The following is a 23,137-nucleotide window of genomic DNA, read 5'->3' as shown; positions in this document are numbered from 1 at the left end:
TGTGCCTGGGTAGAGGCATCTTTGCAAAGGCAGGGCTGACTGTGAGCCAGCGTGAGAGGCCTCTCCTTTAGAAGACCAACACAGGCGCCCCAGCATATACCAGGTCTCCTGATCATAGAGTGCTCCAAAGGATCAGCTACAGTTCTGGAGGAAGAGGACCAGGACCATGCTTACTTTTTTCTTCAAATCTTTTATTTTTTTATATATATATTTTTTTCTTCTTTTTTCTTTGGTATTAGGCTTATAGTTTCTTCTTCATTTGTTGGTCTGTTTCCTTTTCTTGTTTTTTGGATGAGGCTTCTTTTTTTTCTCTTTCTTTTCTTTTTTCCTTCTTTCTTATTCTTTGGAATCAGGATTATACTTTTCATTTCTCTGTTTCCTTTTTGGTTCCCCTTGATTTTCTCTTCTTGGATCTGTCCTTTTTTTTGTTTTTAATCAGGCTTATCTTAACAAACAAATCCAAGTACACCTAGTTAAAAGTCCAAACATTCCACACTGCAAGCAAGGGAGAACCTCTGCAGAGAACTGACCTGTGGGAAAGAGCAGACAAAATACAATCCCAGACTGCACACAACATGCACCAGGAACACTTCCTGAAGCTCCAGGACCTAGACAGTGCAGAAGCCATTTTTAATACAGTATTACTCTCAGGAGCAAAGAAAAATCACAAGCTTTCAAAATATGCAAAAAATAGAAAACTAGACATAATGATAATACAGAGGAATTCTCCCCAAAGAAAGATCACAAAGAAATCACAATGAAGACTTTAATCAAAACAGATATAAGCAATATATCTGAACAAGAATTTAGAACAACAGTCATAAGAATACTAGCTGGGCTTGAAAGAATCATAGAAGACAAAAGAGAAACGCTGGCTTTAGAGATAAAAGACCTAAAAAGTAGTCAGGGTGAAATAAAAAATGCTATAACTGAGATGCAAAACAGATTGGATAGATATAATCACGACAAGGATTGAAGAGGCAGAGGAGAGAAGAGGTGGTAGAGAAGATAAAATTATGGAAAATAATGCAGCTGAAAAGAAGAGGGGGAAAAAACTATTAGATCATGAATATAGACTTAGGAAACTCAGCAATTCCACAAAGTGAAATAAAATTCATATCATAGGAGTCCCAGAAGAAGAAGAGTGGGAAAAAAGAGGCAGAAGATTTACTTGACAAATTGTAGCTGAGAACTTCCCTAATCTAAGGAAGAAAACAGGCATTCAAGTCCAAGAGGCACAAAGAACTACCCTTAATATCAACAAAAACACATCAACAAGACATTTCATAGTGAAACTTGCAAATACAAAGATAAAAAGACAATTCTGAAGGCAGCTAGGTACAAAAGATCCGTAACCTAGAAGGGTAGACACACAAGGCTGCAGCAGACCTGTCCATAGAAACTAGGCAGGCCAGAAAAAACAGCATGATATATTCAATGTACTAAATGGGAAAAATATGCAGCCAAGAATACTTTATCCCCAAGGCTGTTGTTCAGAATAAAAGGAGAGATAAAGAGTTTCCAGGACAAACAAAAACTAAAGAAGTTCATTGACCCTAAGCCAGCTCTGCAAGAAAAACTAAAGTGGACCCTTTGAATGGGAAACACAAAAAAAGTAACAAAGACTAGAAAGGAACAGAGACAACCATCAGGAACAGCAACTTTACAGGTAATAAAATGGCATGAAATTCATAACTTTCAATTATTATTCTGAATGTAAAAGGACTAAATGCTCCAATCAAAAGTCATAGGGTATCAAAATGGATTAAAAAGAAAACAACACCCATGGATATCATGCTTACAAAAGACCCACGTTTGACCAAAAGACGCCTCCAGATTGAAAGTGAGAGGATGGAAAACCATTTATCATGCTAATTGCCATCAAAAGAAAGCTGGAATATCCATATTAATATCAGACAAACTAGATTATAAACCAAAGACTGTAATAAGAGATGAAGTACATTATATCATAAAACTGTCTATCCATCAAGAAGGCTTAATAGTTGTAAATATTTATGCCTCCTAATCTGGGAGAAGCCAAATATGCAATCAATTAATAACAAACTTAAAGAAACTCACTGATAATAATACAATAATAGTAGGGGACTTTAGCACACCACTGATAGCAATGGACAGATCATCTAAGCAGAGGAGATCAACAAGGAAACAAAGACTTTGAATGACACACTGGACCAGATGGACTTAACAAATATATTCAGAACATTTCATCCTAAGGCAGCAGAATACACATTCCCTTTGAGTGCACATGGAACATTCTCCAGAACAGATCACATAATGGGTCACACTCAGGCCTCAACCGGTACAAAAAGACTGAGATCATACCATGTATATTTTCAGACCACATGCTAGGAAACAAAGTCAACCACAAGAAGAAATTTAAAAGGACCACACATACATGGAGGTTAAAGAATATCCTGCTAAACAATGAATGGGTCAACCAAAAAATTAAAGAAGAATTTAAAAAAATATATGGAAGCAAAAGAAAATGAAAACATGACAGTTCAAAACCTTTGGGATGCAGAGGTGGGCAATATGGCAGAGGAGTAGGAGACTCCATTTCAACCAGTCCCCTGAATTTACGTGGATATCTACCAAACCATTCTGAACACCCACGAAATCAGGCTGAGATGTAAGAATATATATCTGGATCTCTAAAAGCAGAAATTATCTGCCAGGGAGCCTGGGTGGCTCAGTTGGTTAAGCGACTACCTTCGGCTCAGGTCATGATCCTGCAGTCCCAGGATCAAGTCCCGAGTCGGGCTCCCTGCTCAGCGGGGAGTCTGCTTCTCCCTCTGACCCTCCCCCCTCTCATGCTCTCTCTCTCTATCTCATTCTCTCTCTCAAATAAATAAAATCTTAAAAAAAAAAGAAATTATATGCCAGTCTGAGGTATGAAGGGTGGAGTCATGATTCTCTGGGTAGATATCAGAAGGTAAACAGAAGGGGGAGGGAGCCCCCATAAGCTGGCACTGGAAAGTGATATGACACCGAAGCGCAAGAGCGGCCTGCGCCAGGGGACCGCCAATAACGCAGAGCGCCAGCAGTGGGCCGGCAGGCCACTTTATAACAGCGCTCAAATAGGATCCAGGAGCTGCGGGACCACTCAGGGTTTTAGAAGCACAAAAGGCAGAGACAAGTGGGGCTCCTGAGTTGATTGCTGAGAGGGTCGCTGCAGATGTGCACCGCCCGTGGAAGGCTGCGGTTTTCAGCAGCGCTTGCAGAAACAGAGACTGTGTGTCCTGGAGGGTTCAGAGAAGAGTAGCCTGTGATTTCTCTGCTCTGGGTCAGAGGTCTGCGAGTGGACATTTTCTTTTGCTCTGGCCCTGAGAAAAGGCAGGCCAAAGAACAAAAGCCCAAAAAACCGGTTTCCATGGAGACCAGCCCCTTCACAAGGGGCAGGGCAACTCCTACCAAGCAAGGATGCCTGAGAAACAGCGCTGCAGGCCCTTCTCCCAGAAGACAAGCTGGAAGAACAAGAGGACGACAACACTAGGGTCCCCATTAAACTCTATAACCCCAACACCAAGGGAAAGTAGTATATTGAGCTCCACGCACTGCCTCACAGCTGGTATATTTTTCAGATACAATTTTTTTCCTTTTTTTCCTTTTTATTTTTTCTCATGCTTCTCTGGGTTTTTTTTTTTCACCTTTTTCTCATTTCAACTAGATGTTTAATATAACATAATTCATAGTAGTTTTTTAACTTGTACTTTTTCACACCTATGTTTTTTTATACAGATTTAAGCTTCAATGTAGTCCTTTTTTCCCTATTCAATATTACCATTATATATATCACAGTTTTATTTTCCCTATAACTCTGAGAAGTACTAAACCTCTAACAGATCAAAATACACCTAGGAAGAACTGAAACACCCTACCTAGCCCACACTCAGAGATTACAGACCCCCTCCGCTGACCCCCCTTTCTTTTTAATTTTCAATTTTTAAATTCTTTTCAATTTTTTAACATTATAAATTTTATTCTTGGGTTTCATTTTGCTTTTGATTTTTCAATGGTGACTTTCGACTGCTCCAGATTGTCCCTGGGTGCATCTTGCCAGGATCGTGGTTGATACTTTGGGATCTGTACATTCCCTCAACCACCTCTCAACAGAATGAATAGGAGGAGGAACTCCCAACAAAGAAAAGAACCAGAGACAATGGCCTCTCCAGCAGACTTAATGGATATGGATATAAGCAAGATGTCAGAGATAGACTTCAGGGTACCAGTTATGAAGTCAATAGCTAGGCTTGAGAAAACCATTAGCAGCAATATAGAATCTCTAAGGGCAGAAATGAGAGCTAATAAGGCTGAACTTAAAAATACTATAAGTGAGATGCAGTCTAAACTGAATACTCTAACAGCTAGGGTAAATGAGGCAGAAGAATGGATTAGTGATCTAGAAGATAAGCTGATAGGAAGAAAGAGGAGGAGGGCTGGACCAAACAGCTTAAAATCCGTGAGAACAGACTTAGAGAGATTAATGATGCCATGAAATGTTCCAATGTCAGAACTATTGGAATCCCTGAGGGGGTGGAGAGAGAGAGACAGAGGTCTAGAAGGTATATTTGAGCAAATCGTAGCTGAAAATTTCCCTAACCTGGGGAAGGAAATAGCATTCACATCCAAGAGGCAGAGAGGACCCCTCCCAAGATCAAGGAGAAGAGACCAAGGCCCTGCCATATAATAGTAAAACTCGCAAATCCTAGAACCAAGGAAGCTATCTTGAGAGGAGCAAGGGGGAAGACATTTTTTACGTACGGAGGGAGGAATATCAGAATAATGTCAGGCGTGTCCACAGAGACCTAGCAAGCCAGATTGGGCTGTCAAGACATATTCAGGGTACTAAATGAGAAGAACATGCATCCAAGAATACTTAATCCAGCAAGCTATCATTCAAAACAGATGGAGAGATAAAGAACTTCCAGGACTGGCAAAAATTGAAAGAATATGTGACCACCAAGCACACCTTCAAGAAATACTAAGAGGGACTCTATAAAAGAAGAAAGACCCCAAGAGTAAGATAGACCAGAAATTTACAGAGGCTCTATAAAAGCAGGGACTGTACAGAAAATAGGATGGCAATAAATAGATATCTTTCAGGAGTTATTCTCAATGTGAACGGCCTAAATGCTCCCGGGAAATGGCACAGGGTTGCAGATTGGATATCAAGTCAGGACCAATCCATATGTGGGCTACAAGAGACTCACTTTGAACTTAAAGACTCCTCCAGAGTTAAAGTGAGAGGATGGAGAACCATTTTTCATGCCAAAGGACCTGAGATGAAAGCTGGGGTAGCAATTCTCATATCAGACAAATTACAAATTAAACCAAAGATTGTATTAAGAGATCCAGAGGGAGACTATATCATTCTAAAAGGGTCTATCCAACAAGAAAATCTAACAATTGTAAATATCTATGCTCCAAACATGGGAGCAGCCAACTACATATGCCAGCTGTGAACCAAAATAAAGAATCAGTTCGACAGTAATACATTAATAGTAGGAGATTTTAACACTCCACTCTAAGCAAGGACAGATCATCTAAACAGAAGACCAACAAAGAAACAAGAGTTATGAATGACACATTGGACCAGATGGACTTCATAGATATATACAGAACATTCCAGCCTAAAACAAAAATAATTATTTGTCTCAAATGCACAAAGAACTTTCTCCAAAATAGATCACATTCTGGGTAAAAAAATGAGGTCTCAGCCAATACCAAAAGATTGAGATTATTCCCTGCATGTTATCAGACTACAATGCCTTGAAACTGGAACTCAGTCACAAGGAAAACTTTGGAAGGAATTCAAACACTTGAAAGTTAAAGAGCATCCTGCTAAAGAATGACTGGGTGAACCAGGAAATTAAAGAAGAACTTAAACAATTATGGAGACTAATGAGACTGAAAACACTTCAGTCCAAAACCTATGGGATACTGCAAAGGAGGTCCTAAGAGGGAAATACATAGCCATACAAGCCTTTCTCAGAAAATTAGAAAAATCCCAAATGCACAAGCTAACCTTACACCTAAAGGAGCTGGACAAAGAACAACAAATAAAACCTAAACCAAGCAGAAGAGAAATAATAAAGATTATTGCAGAGATCAATGAAATAGAAACCAGAAAAACAGTAGAACAGATCAACAAAACTAGAAGGAGTTTCTTTGAAAGCATTAATAAGATCGATAAATGACTGGCCAGACTTGTCCAAAAGAAAAGAGAAAGGACCCAAATTAATAAAATCATGAATGAAAGGGGAGAGATCAGAAATAACACCCAGGAAATAGAAACAATTCTTAGAAATTATTACAAAGAACAATATGCCAACAAATTAAGCAACCTGGAAGAAAAGGATGCCTATCTGGAAACTTACAAACTACCAAGACTGAAACAGGAAGAAATAGACAATCTGAATAGACAACCAGTAATGAAATCAAAACAATAACCAAAAACCTTCCAAAAAACAAGATTCCAGGGACAGATGGCTTCCCAGGGGAATTCTACCAAATATTTAAAGAAATCATACCTATTCTACTGAAGCTGTTTCAAAAAATGAAACAGAAGGAGAACTTCCAAACTCCTTCTATGAGGCCAGCATTACCTTGATCCCAAAACCAGGCAAAGACCCCATCAAAAAGGAGAATTATAAACCAATATCCCTGATGAACATGAATGCCAAAATACTCAACAAGATCTTAGCCAATAGGATCCAACAGTACATTAAAAGGATTATTCACCACAACCAGGTGGAATTTATTCCTGGGATGAGAGGTGGTTCAGTATTAGCAAATCAATCACCGTGATAGAGCACATTAATAAAAGATAAAAAAGAAACATATGATCCTTTCAATTGATGCAGAAAAAGCATTTGACAAAATACAGCATCTTTTCCTGATTAAAACTCTTCAGAGTATAGGGATAGAGGGAACATTCCTCAATATCATAAAAACCATTTATGAAAAGCCCACAGTGAATATCATTATCAATGAGGAATAGCTGAGAGCTTTTCCCTTAAGGTCAGGAGCACGACAGGGATGCCCACTCTCACCACTATTGTTCAACATAGTGCTAGAAGTCCTAGCCTCAGCAATCAGACAACAAAAAGAAATAAAAGGCATCCAAGATGGCAAAGAAGAAATCAAACTCTCTCTCTTTGCAGATGACATGATACCTTATGTGGAAAACCCAAAAGACTCCACCCCCAAATTACTAGAACTCATATAGCAGTTCAGCAATGTGGTAGGATACAAAATCAATGCACAGAAATCAGTTGCTTTTCTATACATGAACAATGTAAGTGTAGAAAAAGAATTTAAGGAATCGATTCCATTTACAATAGCAACAAAAACCATAAGATACCTAGGAATAAACCTAACCAAAGAGGTAATGGATATACACTCTACAAACTACAGAGCACTTATGAAAGAAATTGAGGAAAACACAAAAAGTTGGAAAAAACATTCCATGCTCATGGATTGGAATAATAAACACTGTTAAAATGTCTATCCGGCCCAGAGCAATTTACACTTTTAAAGCCATCCCTATTAAAATACCATTGGCATTTTTCAAAGTGCTTGGATAAGCAATCCTGAAATTTGTATGGAACAAGAAAAGATGGCAAACTGCCAAGGGAATGATGGGAAAAAAGAAAGCTCCGGACATCACGTTGCCTGACTTTAAGCTCTATTACAAAGGTGTGATCACCAAGACAGCATGGTGTTGGCATAAAAACAGAAACATAGGGCAACTGGGTGGCTCAGTTGGTTAAGCAACTGCCTTTGGCTCAGGTCATGATCCTGGAGTCCCGGGATTAAGTCCACCATTGGGATCCCTGCTAAGTGGGGAGTCTGCTTCTCCCTCTGACACTCCCCCGTCTCATGCTCTCTTTCTCTCTCTCATTCTATCTCAAATAAATAAATAAAATTTTTTAAAAAGAGAAAACAGAAACATAGACCAATGGAACAGAATAGAGACTCCATTAATGGATCCTCAACTCTATGGTCAACTAACCCTTGAACAATCAGGAAAAAATATCCGATGGATAAAAGACAGTCTCTTCAATAAATGGTGCTGGGAAAATTGGACAGCTAAATATAGAAGAATGAAAATGGACATTCCCCTACACCATACACAAAGATAAGCTAAAAATGGATGAAAAACCTCAATGTGAGACAGGAATCCATCAAAATCCTAGAGGAGAATATAGGCAGTGACCTCTTCAACATTGCCCACAGCAAATTCTTTCAACACATGTCTCCAAAGACAAGGGAAACAAAAGCAAAAATGAACTTTTGGGACTTCATCAAGATAAAATGCTTCTGCATAACAAAGGAAACAGTCAACAAAACTAAGAGGAAACTGACGGAATGGGAGAAGATATTTGGAAATGAGACTACAGATAAAGCGCTGGTATCCGAGATCTATAAAGAACTTCTCAAACTCGACACTCAAATAACAAGTAACCTAGTCAAAAAATGGGCAGAAGACATGAACAGACACTTCTCCAAAGAAGACACAGAAATGGCTAACAGACACATGAAAAAATGCTCAACATCACTAGCCATCAGGGAAATACAAAATAAAAACCACAATGAGATACCACCTTATACCAGTTAGAATGGCAAAACTTAAAACAGGAAACAAATGTTGGCGAGGATGTGGAGATAGGGGAACTCTCTTATACTGTTGGTGGGAATGCAAGTTGGTACAACTCCTCTGGATAACAGTATGGAGGTTCCTCAATATGTTAAATATAGAGCTACCCTATGACCCAGCAATTGCACTACTAGGTATTTACCCCAAAGATACAAATGTAGTGAAAAGAAGGGGCGGCATCCCCAATATTCATAGCAGCATTGTCCACAATAGCCAAACTGTGTAAGGAGCTGAGATGCCCTTCAACAGATGAATGGATAAAGAAGACATAGTACCTATATACAATGGAATATTATTCAGCCATCAGAAAGGATTAATATCCACCATTTGCATGGACATGGATGGAACTGGAGGGGATTACGCTAAGTGAAGTAAGTAAAGCAGAGAAAGACAATTATATGGTCACATTCATATGTGACACATAAGCAATAGCACAGAGGTCCATAGTGGAAGGGAGGGATATCTGAAGGGGGAGAAATCAGAGAGGGAGATGAACTATGAGAGACTATGGACCACGGGAAACAAACTTAGGGTTTCAGAGGGGAGAGGGGTGGGGGGATGCAGTAATTAGGTGATGGATATTGAGGAGGGTACGTGCTGTGATGAGCACTGGGTGTTATACGTAACTAATGAATCACTGAACGTTACATCAAAAACTAACAATGTATCATACAGTGGCTAACTGAACATAATAAAAAATAAATAAATAAAAGGGGAAAAAATCCTTTGCGATGCAGCAAAGGTGGTCCAAAGAGGCATGTATACAGCAATAAAGGCCTTCCTCAAGAAACAAGGAAAGTCTTAAATACACAACTTAACTTTACACCTAAATGAGCTGGAAAAAGAACAGCAAGTAAAGCCTAAATCCAGCAGAAGAGATATAATAAAGATTAGAGCAGAAATCAATGATACAGAAATCAAAAAGAAACAGTACAACACATCAACAAAATTAGGAACTGCTTCATTGAAAGAATTAATAAGATTGATAAACTCCTACCAGAGTTATCAAAAAGAAAAGAGAAAGAACCCAAATAAATAAAAGAAGGAATGAAATGAGAGATGACAACTAACACTGAAGAAATACAAACAATTATAAGAGAATATTATGAGCAATTATATGCCAACAAAGTAGGCAATCTAGAAGAAATGGATAAATATGTAGAAACATACAAACTATCAAAATGGAAACAGGAAGAAATAGAAAACCTGAAGAGACTCATACCCTGCAAAGAAACTGAATCAGTAATCAAAAATCTCCTGCACCCCATGTGTATAGCAGCAATGTCCAAGATAGCCAAAATATGGAAAGAGCCCAGATGTCACTGACAGATGAATGGATAAAGAAGATGTGGTATATATATACAATGGAATATTCCTCAGCCATCAAAGAGAATGAAATCTTGCCATTTGCAATGACATGGATGGAACTAGAGTATTATCTTAAACCAAATAAGTCAGTCAGAGAAATATAAATACCATATGATTTCATTAGTACCTGGAAAATAAGGAAAAATGAGATGAACATAGGAGAAAGGAAGGAAAACTAAAATAAGAAAAAAACTGACAAAGAACCAAACTGCACAAGACTCTTAACTATAGGAAACAAACTGAGAGTGGCTGGAGGGGAGGACACTGGGGGATGGGATAACTGGGTGATGGGAATTAAGGAGGTCACTTGATGCAATGAGCACTGGGTGTGATATGCAACTAAACACTGCCCCTGACTAATAATACAATATGTGTTAACCAAATTCATTTTTTTAAATATTTTTTAAAGTTTATTTTATTATGTTGTTAGTCACCATACAATACATCACCAGTTTTCGATGCAGTAATCCACCAAATTCATTTTAAATGAAAATTTAAAAACAAAATCTCCCAAAAAACAACAGTGCATTACTGGATGGTTTCCCAAACATTTAAAAAATAATTCATAACTACTATTTTGCAGCTGTTCCCAAAAATAGAAATGGAGGAAAACATCCAAACTCATCCTATGAGGCCAGCATTACCTTGATCAAAAACCAGACAAACCGTTCACTAAATAGAAGAATTACAGACCAATTTCCGTGATGAACATGGATGCAAAAATTCTCAACAGGATACTACCTAATACAATCCAACAATACATTAAAAAGATTACTTATCACTACCAACTTTGATTTATTCCTGGTCTGCAAGGTTGGTTCAACATCCCCAAGACAATCAATGTGATAACACACATTAATAAAAAGACAAGAAACCATATGATCCTCTCAAAACATGCAGAAAAAGTATTTGACAAAATACACCATCATTTTTAAATAAAAACCATCCACAAGGTTGGGACAGAGGGAACATATCTCGATATCATAAAAGCCATATAGGAAAGACCACAGTGAATATCGTATCCCTGTTGTTCAACAGAGTACTGGAAGTCCTAAAGGGATCCAAATTGGCAAAGAAGAAGTCAAACTCTCACTCTCTGCAGATGACATGATACTTTATGTAGAAAATCCAAATGACTCCACCCCAAAATTGTTACAACTGACAGAAGAATTCAGCAAACTGGCAGGATATATAATCAATGAACAGAGATCAGTTGCATTTCTATACACTAAAATTGAGGCAGAAGAAAGAGAAATCAAGGAATCTATACCATTTCCAATTACACCAAAAACCGTAAGATACCTAGGAATAAACCTAACCAAAGATGTAAGGGATCTGTACCCTGAAAACTATAGAACACTTACAAAAGAAATTGAGGAAGACACAAAGAAATGGAAAAATATCCAATGCTCATGGATTGGAAGAACAAATAACGTGCAAATGTCTATGCTACCCAGAGCAATCTACACATTCAATGTAATCTCTAACAAAATACCATCAATATTTTTCACAGAGCTGGAACAAACAACACTAAAAATTTGTATGGAACCAGAAAAGACTCCAAATAACCAGAGGAATGTTGAAAAAGTAAACCAAAGCTGAAAGCATCACAATTCCAGACATCAAGCTGTATTACACATCTGTAATCATCAAGACAGTATAGCACTGGCACAAAAACAGACATATACCAATGGAACAGAATAGAGAATCTAGAAATGGACCCTCAACTCTATGGTCTACTAATCTTCAACAAAGCAGGAAAGAATATCCAATGGGAAAAAAAGAGTCTCTTCAATAAATGGTGTTGGGGAAACTGGAAACTAGATCGCGACATGTGGAAGAATGAAACTGGACCACTTTCTTATACCATACACAAAGATAAACTCAAAATGGTTGAAAGACCTAAATGTGAGACAGGAATCCATCAAAATCTTAGAGGAGAACACAAGCAGTAACCGCTTTGACCTAAGCTACAGCATCTTCTTGCTAGACACGTCTCCAAAGGCAAGGGAAACAAAAGCAAAAATGAAATATTGGGACTTCATTAAGATAAAAAACTTTTGCACAGCAAAGTAAATAGTCTACAAAAATAAAGTGCAACCTATGGAATGGGAGAAGATATGTGCAAATGACTTATCAGATACAGGGCTAGTATCCAAAACCTATAAGGAACTTATCAAACTCAACACCCATAAAACAAAAAATCCAGTCAGGAAATGGGCTGAAGACATGAACAAATATTTCTCTAAAGAAGACACACAAATGGCTAAGAGACACATGCAAAAATGCTGAACATCACTCGGCATCAGGGAAATACAAATCAAAACCAAAATGAGATACCAACTAACACTGGTTAGAATAGCTAATATGAACAACTCAATAAACAACAAATGTTGTCTAGGATATGGAGAAAGGGGAACCCACTTGCACTGCTGGTGGGAATGCAAACTGATGCAGCCATTCTGGAAAAAAACTTGAAAATAGAACTACCCTATGACCCAGCAATTTCACTAATAGGTATTTATCCAACGGGATGCAAAAATAATGATTCCAAGGGGTACCTGCACTGCAATGTGTATAGCAGCAATGTCCACAATAGCCAAAATATGGAAAGAGCCCAGATGTCCATTGACAGATGAATGGTAAAGAAGAGTGATGTATGTATACATACATACAGTGGAATATTAGTCATCAAAAAGAAGGAAATCTTGCCATTTGCAAGACATGGCTAGAACTTGAGGATTTTATGCTAAGTGAAATAAGTCATTCAGAGAAAGACAAATATCGTATGATTTCACTCATGTTGAGTTTCAGGTGAACATAGGAGAAGGGAATAAAAGATGAAAACCAAGAGGGAGGCAAACCATAAGAGACTCTTAACTGTAAGAAAGAAACTAAGGGTTGCTGGAGAGGAGGTAGGTGGGGGGATGGGTTAATTGGGTGATGGGCATTAAGGAGGGCACTTGATATAATGAGCACCGGTTGTTCTATGCGACTGATGAAGCACTAAATTCTACTCCTGAAACTAGTAATACAGTATGTTAACCATATTTAACTTAAATAAAATAACTGAAAAAATAGAACACCCTACTAAAGAATGAGTGGGTCAACCAGAAAATTAAAGAAAATTTTAAAAAATACATGGAAGCAAATAAAAATGAAAACATGAAATTCCAAAACCTTTGGGATGCAGCAAAGGCAGTCCAAAGAGGTAAGTATAGAGCAATACAGGCCTAATACATGCTTTCCTGAAGAAGCAAGAAAAGCCTCAAAATACACAACCTAAACTTACAAAGGAGCTGGAAAGAGAACAGCAAATATAGCATAAATCCAGCAGGAAAAGGGAAATTATTAAAGATTAGAGCACAAATATAGACATCAAAAAATAAATAAATAAAATAAAAACAATAGAACAGATAAACAAAACTAGGAGCTGGTTCTTTGAAAATAGTATCAAAATTGATACACCCCTACCCAGACATATCAAAAAGAGAAAGGACCCAAATAAATAGACTCATGAATTAAAGAGGAGAGATAACAATCAACTCTGAAGAAATACAAAGAATTATAAGAGAATATTATGAGCAATTACATGTCAAGAAAGCAGGCAATCTGGAAGAATTAGATAAATTCCCAGAAACATAAACTACCAAAACTGAAAGAGTAAGAAATAGAAAATCTGAACAGATGCATAACCAGCAAAGAAATTGAATCACTAACCAAACATCTCCCAACAAGAGTCAGGGTTGGATGGCTTCCCAGGGGAATTCTACCGAACATTTAAAGAATAATACCTCTTCTGAAATTGTTCCAAAAATAGGAATGGAAGGAAAACTTCCTAACTCATTCTTATGAGGCCAGCATTACCATGATCTCAAAACCAGACAAAGACCCCACTAAAAAGGAGAATTACAGACTAATGTTCTTGATCAACATGGATGCAAAAATTCTCAACAACATATTTGCTCATTGACTCTAACAGTGCATTAAAAGGATTATTCACCACAATCAAGTGGCATTTAATCCTGGGCTACAGAAGTGGTTCAATATCCCCAAATCAATCAATGTGATACACCACATTAATAAAAGAAAGTATAAGAACCATATGATCCTCTCTACAGATGCAGAAAAAGCATTTGACAAAATACAACATCTTTCTTGATGATAACCCTCAACAAAGTAGGGATAGAAGGAACATACCTCAACATCATAAAGGCCATATACAAAACACCCACACCTCATATCATCCTTAATGGGGAAAAACTGAAAGCTTTGTCCACTCTCACCACTATTGTTCACCATAGTACTGGAAGTCCTAGCCTCAGTAATCAGAAAATAAAAAGAAATAAAAGGCATCCAGATTAGCAAGGAAGAAGTCAAAATTTCACTCTTGCAGATGACATTATACTCTATGTGGAAAACCAAGTAAGTCCACCAAAAAATTGCTGGAACTGACATAGGTATTCAGCAAAGTCACAGGATATTCAATGCACAGAAGCCTGTTGCATTTCTATATACCAATAATGAAGCAGCAGAAAGAGAAATCAAGGAATTGATTCCATTTCCCATTGTACCAAAAACCATAATATACATAGGAATATACTTAACCAAAGAAGTAAAAGATCTGTACTCTGAAAACTATAAAACACTTGCGAAAGAAATTGAAGAGGACTCCAAGAATTGGAAAAACATTCCATGCACATGGATTGAAAGAACAAATATTGTTAAAATGTCTATAATACCTAAAGCAATCTAAACATTCAATGTAATCCCTATCAAAATAACACCAGCATGGGGAGCCTGGGTATCTCAGTCAGTTAAGTGTCCAACTCTTGAATGCAGCTCATGTCTTGATCTCAGGGTCGTAAACTTCAAGCCCTGCTTTGGGCTCCACACTGCACATGGAGCCTACATTAAAAAAAATAATAATAACAAACACCAGGATTTTTCACAGACCTTGAGCAAATAATTCTAAAATTTGTATGGAACCAGAAAAAACTGCAAATAGCCAAAGTAATGTTGAAAAAGAAAACCAAAGCTGGAAGCATCACAACTCCAGACTTCAAGCTATATTACAAAGCTGTGATCAAGACAGTATGGTACTAGCACAAAAACAGCAACATAAATCAATGGAACCGAATAGAGAACCCAGTAATGAATCCAAAACTGTATAGTCAACTAACCTTCAACAAAGCAGGAAAGAATATCCAGTGGAAAAAAAAGTCTCCTCAACAAATGTTGCTGGGAAAATTGGACAGCTACATGCAGAAGAATGAATCTGGGCCACTTTTTAACACAAAATACACAAAATAAATTCAAAATGGATGAAATATTTAAATGTAAGACAGGAAAAATTCAAAATCCTAGAGGAGAACACAGTCAGCAACCCCTTTGACCTCAGCCACAGCAACTTCTTACTAGACACATCCCTGGAGGCAGGGGAAACAAAAGCAAAAATGAACAATTGGGACTTCATCAAGATAAAAAGCTTCTGCACAGCAAAGGAAACAATCAACACAACTAAAAGGCAACCAACAGAACGTGAGACAATATTTGCAAATGACGTATTGGATAAAGGGCTAGTATCCAAAATCTATAAAGAACTTATCAAACTCAACACCCCAAAAATAACAAATCCAGTTAAGACATGGGCAGAAGACATGAATAGATATTCTTCCAAAGAAGACATCCAGATGGCTAGTAGACACATGAAAAGATGCTCAACATCTTTCATCAGGAAATATAAATCAAAACCACAAGATACCATCTATCACGTCAGAATGGCTAAAATTAACAACTCAAGAAACAACAGATATTGGCGAGGAAGAAAAGAGGAACCCTCTTACACTGTTGGTGGGAATGCAAACTGGTACAGCTACTCTGTAAAACAGTATGCAGTTTCCTCAAAAAGTTAAAAGTAGAACTACCTATACTATGACTCAGCAACTGCACTACTATGTATTTCTCCATAGGATAGAAAAGTGCTGACTGGAAGGGACACATGCACCCTAATGTTTATAGGAGCACTACTAGCAATAGCCAAATTGTGGAAAGAGCCCAAATGTCATTGACTAACAAATGGATAAAAAAATACATAAAATGATATAATGGAATATTACTTGGCTATCAAAAACAATGAAATCTTGCTATTTGAACCAATGTGGTTGGAACTAGAGTGTATTATGGTAAGCAACATAAGTCAGTCAAAGAAAGACAAATATATGGTTTCACTCATATGTGGAATTTAAGAAACAAAACAGATAGAGGGAAAAGGGGAAAAAAAAAAAAAAGGAGAGGGAAATAAGCCCTGAGGGGCTCTCAATGATAAAGAACAAACTGAGGGTTGATGGAGGGAGTTGGGTAGAGAATCGGCTAGATGGGTGATGGGTATTAAAGAGGGTACTTGTTGTGATGAGAACTGGGTGGTGTATTTAAGTGATGAATCCCTGAATTCTACTCCAGAAACTAATATTTTACTGTATGTTAACTAAATTTTAAATAAAGTATATACATCATCAACTCATTTTATTTAAATTGTACTTACTTAACATACAGTGTGCACGCATGCACGCACACACACAAACACAGAGGAATATTATATTTAGCCATAAAAAAGAAGGAAATCTTTCCATTTGCATCAACAAGGATGTAGTTAGAGAGTATTATGCTACATGAACTAAGTCAGTCAGAGAAAAAAAATACCATATGATTTCACTCATATGTGGAATTTAAGAAACAACACAAAAGAACAAAGGGAGAAAATGAGAGGGAAACCAAGAAACAGACTCTGAACTATTAAGAACAAATAAATGATTTCCAGAAGGGAGGTAGGTAAGGAGATAGGTTAATTGGCGATGGGTATTAAGTAGGGCACCTTTTGTAATGAGTACTAGGTATTGTATGTAAGTATTGAAACACTATATTGTACACCAAAAACTAATAATACACTGTATGTTAGTTAGCTAGAACTTATTTTTTTAACAACATATTTTATTAGTATTATATGACCTATATAGTTTCTTTTTTTCTTTCTTATTTTATTATGTTATGTTAGTCACCATACAATACATCATCAGTTTTCGATGCGGGGATCCATGATTCATTGTTTTTGTGCAACCCCCAGCGCTCCATGCAGTATGTGCCCTCCTTAATACCCATCACCGGGCTACCCATCCCCAGACCCCCTCCCTTCTAAAACCCTCAGTCTGTTTCTCAGAGTCCATGGTCTCTCATGGTTTCTGTCCTTCCGATTTCTCCCACCTACATTTTCCCCTTCCTTCTCCTAATGTCCTACATGCTATTCCTTATGTTCCACAAATAAGTGAAACCATATGATAACTGACTTTCTCTGCTTCACTTATTTCACTTAGCATAATCTCCTCCAGTCCCATCTATGTTGATTTAAAAATTGGGTATTCATTCTTTCTGATGGCTCAGTAATATTCCATTGTATATATGGACCACATCTTCTTTATCCATTCATCTGTTGAAGGGCATCTAGGCTCTTTCCACATTTTGGCTATTGTGGACATTGCTGCTGTGAACATTGGGGTGCATATGGCCCTTCTTTTCACTACATATGTGCTTTGGGGTAAATACCCAGTAGTGCAATTGCTGGGTCATAGGGTTACTCAATTTTTAATTTTTTGAGGAATCTCCACACTGTTTTCCAAAGTGGCTCTACCAACTTGCATTCCCACCAACAGGGTAAGAGGGTTCCCAATTCTCCACAACCTCTCCAACATTTGTTGTTTCTTTCCCTGTCCATTTTGCCATTCTAACTGGTGTAAGGTGGTATCTCAGTGTGGTTTTGATTTGGATTTCCCTGATGGCTAATGATGATGAACATTTTTTCATGTGTCTGTTAGCCATTTCTATGTCTTCTTTGGAGAAGTGTCTGTTCATGTCTTCTGCCCATTTTTTGACTTGATTATTTGTTTTTTGGGTGTTGAGTTGGAGAAGTTCTTTATAGATCTTGGATACCAGCCCTTTATCTGCAGGGTCATTTGCAAATATCTTCTCCCATTCTGTGGGTTGCCTCTTTATTTTGTTGACTGTTTCCTTTGCTGTGCAGAAGCTTTTTATCTTGATGAAGTCCCAAAAGTTCATTTTTCACTTTGTTTCACTAGCCTTTGGAGATGTATCTTCAAAGAAGTTGATGTGGGCGATGTCAAAGAGCTTACTGCCTATGTTCTCTTCTAGGAATTTGATGGATTCCTGTGTCACATTGAGGTCTTTCATCCATTTGGAGGTGTTCTGTATGGTGTTAGAGAATGCTCAAGTTTCATTCCTCTGTATATAGCTGTCCAATTTTCCCAGCACCATTTATTGAAGACATGGTCTTATTAACATTGCATATTTTTTCCTGCTTTGTTGAAGATTATTTGGCCATAGAGTTGGGGGTCGATATCTGGGCTTTCTAATCTGTTCCATTGGTCTACATGTCTCTTTTTGTGCCAGTACCATGCTGTCTTGGTGATCAATGCTTTGTAATGTAGCTTGAAATCAGACAACAGGATGCCCCCAGCCTTGTTTCTCTTTTTCAACATTTACTTGGCAAATCAGTGTCTTTTCTGATTCCATACAAATTTTAGGATTGTTTGTTCCAGCACTTTGAAAAATGTCATTGGAATCTTCATCAGGATGCCATTGAAGGTATAGATCGCTCCGGGTAGCACAGACATTTTAACAATGTTTATTCTTCCGGATCCATGAGCATGGAATGTTTTTCCATCTTTTTGTGTCTTCCTCAATTTCTTTCATGAGTGTTCTGTAGTTCTAGAGTATAGGTCCTTTACCTCTTTGCTTAGGTTTATTCCAAGGTATCTTATGGTTTTTGGTGCTATTCTACATGGAATCATTTCTCTAATTTCTCTTTCTACAATTGCATTGTTAGTGTATAAGAAAGCAACTGATTTCTGTGCATTGATTTTGTAGCCTGCCACATTACTGAATTGCTGGATGAGTTCTAGTAATTTGGGGGGGGGAAGTCTTTTGGGTTTTCCACATAAAGTATCATGTCATCTGAGAAAAGAGAGAGTTTGACTTCTTCTTTGCCAATGTGAATACCTTTTATTTCTTTTTGTTATCTGTTTGCTGTTGCTAGGACTTCTAGTACTATGTTGAACAATAGTGGCGAGAGTGGGCATCCTTGACATGTTCCTGATCTTAAGGGAAAGCTCTGAGCTTTTCCCCATTGAGGATGATATTCACTGTGGGTTTTTCATAGATGGATTTTATGAACTTGAGGAATGTTCCCTCTATCCCTATATTCTGAAGAGTTTTAATCAGGAAAGGATGTTGTATTTTGTCAAATGCTTTTTCTGCATCAATTGGGAGGACCATATGGTTCTTCTCTCTCCTCTTATTAATGTGCTCTATCACATTGATTGATTTGCGAATGTTGAACGAAACTTGCATCGCAGGGATAAATCCCATGTGGTTGTGGTGGATGATCCTTCTAATGTATTGTTGGATCCTATTAGCTAGGATTTTTGTTGAGGATTTTGGAATCCATATTCATCAGGGATATCGGTCTGAAATTCTCCTTTTTGATGGGGTCTTTGCCTAGTTTGGAGTTCAAGGTAATGTTGGCCTCATACAATGAGTCTGGAAGCCTTCCTTCTGTTTCTAGTTTTGGAAACAGCTACAGGAGAAGAGGTATTATTTCTTCTTTGAATGTTTGGTAGAATTCCCCAGGGAATCCAACAGGCCGGATTGTTTTTTGGGAGGTTTTTGATCACTGCTTCAATCTCGTTACTGGTTATTGGCCTAGTCAGGTAGTCCTTTTCTTCCTGCTCCAGTCTTGGCAATTTATAGGTTACCAGGAAGGCATTCATTTCTTCCAGGTTGCTTAATTTATTGGCATATAGTTGTTGATAATATTGTTGGTGTTAGTCATGATCTCACCCCTTTCATACATAACTGTATTAATTTGGGTCCTTTCTCTTTTCTTTTGGATATGTCTGGCTTCTATCGATCTTCTAATTCTTTCAAAGAACCAGTTTCTAGTTTTGTTGATTTGATCTACTGTGTTTCTGGTTTCAAATTCATTGATCTCTGCTCTAATCTTAATTATTTCTCTTCTAATGCGTGGCTTAGGCATCGTTTATTGCTTTTTTTTTCTAGTTCTTTAAAGTGTCGAGTTAGTTGGTGAATTCAGATTTTTCTATTTTTTTGAGTGAGGCTTGGATGGCTATGTATTTCCCCCTTAGGACCGCATTTGCAGTATCCCATTGGTTTCGGACTGATGTGTTTTCATTCTCATTGGGGATGGGCTCAGTGAAAACTGGTTTTATGGGGCTTTTGTTCTCTGGCGTCTTTCCCTGTTGGCTTTCCTTGTGTCTTCCAAGAGTCAGAGCAGAAAATACCATTTCCAACCCTCTATCTCAGAGCAGAGGGTTCAGAGTCTGTACTTCAGTGAGCACTCCAGGCTACACTATCTCCATTTCTGTCTGTGGTGCTATAAACTGCAGCATCCTGGGTTGTGTGCCCCTCAACAGCGCTCCCAGTCCTCACCTCCAGGTCGGGGCACGTCTCTGCCTTTTGTGCCTCTAAACCGTGAGCTACCCCCAGTTCGCATGAGTGGCCCCACCACTCCGGGTTTCATTCCAGGGGGCTGCCCTAAAGTCCTTTTCCCGTTGCTACCATTCTGTGAGTCTGTGCCCAGTCCCAAGCACAGGAGGTTATCGCTTACTGACGCTGTAGGATCCCGATGGCTGGGCTCCCCCCCCCGTTCCATTTATCCTCTGATATCTGCCTGGTGAATAACAGCTCCCCGCTTTGTACCTCGAAACCAACCACCTGGGATATTCTGTTTGTAGAGATCCAGATCTATCTTCTTACATCTCAGGCTGATTTCGTGGGTATTCAGAGTGCTCTGGTAGATATCCCGCTCAATTCCAGGGACTGGTTGAAATAGGGTCTCCTACTCCTCTGCCATCTTTTCCCCCAACCTCAATTAACTAGAATTTAAATAAAAACTCAATTAAAAACAAAACAAAAGAAACCAGAAAAGATGACCAAAACTAGAATTTAATTTTTTTCTAGTTTTTTAAAGACTTTACTTATTTATTTGAAAGAAAGAGACACAGTGAGACAGGGAACACAAGCAGGGGGAGTGGGAGAAGGAGAAGCAAGCTTCTCACCGAGCAGGGATCCTGATGTGGGACCCAATCCCCAGACCCTGGAATCATGACCTGAGCCAAAGGCAGATGCTTAACGACTGAGCCACCCAGCACCCCTAGAATTTAATTCTTTAAAGTAATAGGATTGATCTTCAAAAAGACTGATCAGTTAAAAAGAAGGGGGGAAAAGAGGCAAATAAACAAAATACAGAATGAAAACGGGGACACAATGTAAGATTTTTTTTAAAATTACAGTTAACATACAGTGTTATATTAGTTTCCAGTATACAATCTAGTAACTGAACCATTCCATACATCACCCAGTGCTCATCACAAGTGCATTCCATTTTTTAAAAGTTTTTATTTTAGGGACGCCTGGGTGGCTCAGTCATTAAGTGTTTGCCTTCAGCTCAGGTCATGATTCCAGGGTCCTGGGATTGAGCCCCACATTGGGCTCCCTGCTTGGCGGGAAGCCTGCTTCTCCCTCTCCCACTCCCCCTGCTTGTGTTCCCTCTCTTGCTGTCTCTCTCTCTCTCTGTCAAATAAATAAATAAAATCTTTAAATAAATAAATAATAAATAAAAGTTTTAATTTCAATTCCAGTTAGTTAATATACTGTGTGATATTAGTTTCAGTTGTACAATGTAGTGATTCAACACTTCCATACAATACCCAGGTCTCATTACAACAAGTGCACTCCTTAATCCCCATCACCTATTTCACCCACCTCCCACCGACCTCCCCCTCAGTAACCAACATAAGAAAAAATTTTTACTTTTTCAAATTTTTTTTAAGATTTTATTTATTTATTTGAGAGAGAGAATGAGAGAGAGAGAGCACATGAGAGGGGGAGGGTCAGAGGGAGAAGCAGACTCCCTGCTGAGCAGGGAGCCCGACGCGGGACTCAATCCTGGGACTCCAGGATCATGACCTGAGCCGAAGGCAGTTGCTTAACCAACTGACCCACCAAGGCGCCCAGAAAAAATTTTTAAAACAAGATTATTATGGACAATATGATAATACATTGACAAATCTACACAGACTGACAAATTCCCAGAAAATATAAAAAAGCACTATTAGTCAAAAATTCCCCCTACAAAAAAACCTCAGGTCCATGATTTTATAGGTGAATTCTAACAAACTTTTAAGAAACAGTGAATGACTACCTTATCCAATTGATTGTAGTGATTACAAAAAGAACAATAGTCTATTCTAAACCGAAATAAACAAGTATAAGAAAATAAAATTTACACCAATTTCACTTATGAAATATAGATGCAAAAAAATTCCAAATAAAAATACAGTTAAGGAATCAGCACTATAAAAATACCCTTGATCAAGTGCAATGTATCTCAATAAAGGAAAATAGTTCAATATCAGAAAATGTCAATATCATATATCACATGATGAGATTAAAAATCAGACGCTTTATTTCAATTGGCACAGAAAAAGAAACATCTAATTGAATTCTATTTGATGATAACTTGGTGAATTAGGAAGAGAAGTGAACATCCTTAACTTGGTAATGATTACATATACCAAAAACCTTCAAAGAATGTTATGTGTAATGGAGAAACTAAATGCATGAATTTAAAATTATCAACAAGACACAAACTAACACCGCTACTGTTTTAGATAATCTTAGCCAATACATGAGGAAAAAGAGGGGAGACATTTAAGAATGCAATAATTGGAAAGGAAGTGCTATATCTGGCATAATTTACACTGAAGATAATTATGTACCAAGAAAAAAATCAAGCAGTGATTTTTTTGCTTGAATCAAGCAAAAGAACTAACAAATTATTAGAACTAATCTGAGAGGAATTCAACAACGTTGCCAGATAAAATATCAAACTACAAAAATCAATAGTATTTTTCTATATAAGCAATGACCATTAAGAAAATATCATTCATAATGGCAAGAAAAACCACGTAGAAATCTAGGAATTAGCTTACTCAAACA

The 23,137-nt window shown here is 37.8% G+C and overlaps 1 long non-coding RNA gene across 1 annotated transcript in view; it reads right to left on the bottom strand.

Annotated features, from left to right (window-relative positions):
* Positions 1–23,137, bottom strand: part of LOC144380344 (uncharacterized) — a 387,567-nt gene continuing 364,430 nt past the window's right edge. Inside the window, exon 3 of the long non-coding RNA XR_013444468.1 lies at positions 1–530. This is a non-coding gene — a long non-coding RNA (uncharacterized LOC144380344). The remainder of the gene's footprint in view (positions 531–23,137) is intronic.

This window comes from Halichoerus grypus, chromosome X (genome assembly GCF_964656455.1).
Source record: "Halichoerus grypus chromosome X, mHalGry1.hap1.1, whole genome shotgun sequence".
NCBI classification, from domain to species: Eukaryota; Metazoa; Chordata; class Mammalia; order Carnivora; family Phocidae; genus Halichoerus; species Halichoerus grypus.
The sequence above is the reverse complement of the archived record's forward strand: the minus strand, read 5'-3'. Positions and strand labels throughout refer to the sequence as shown.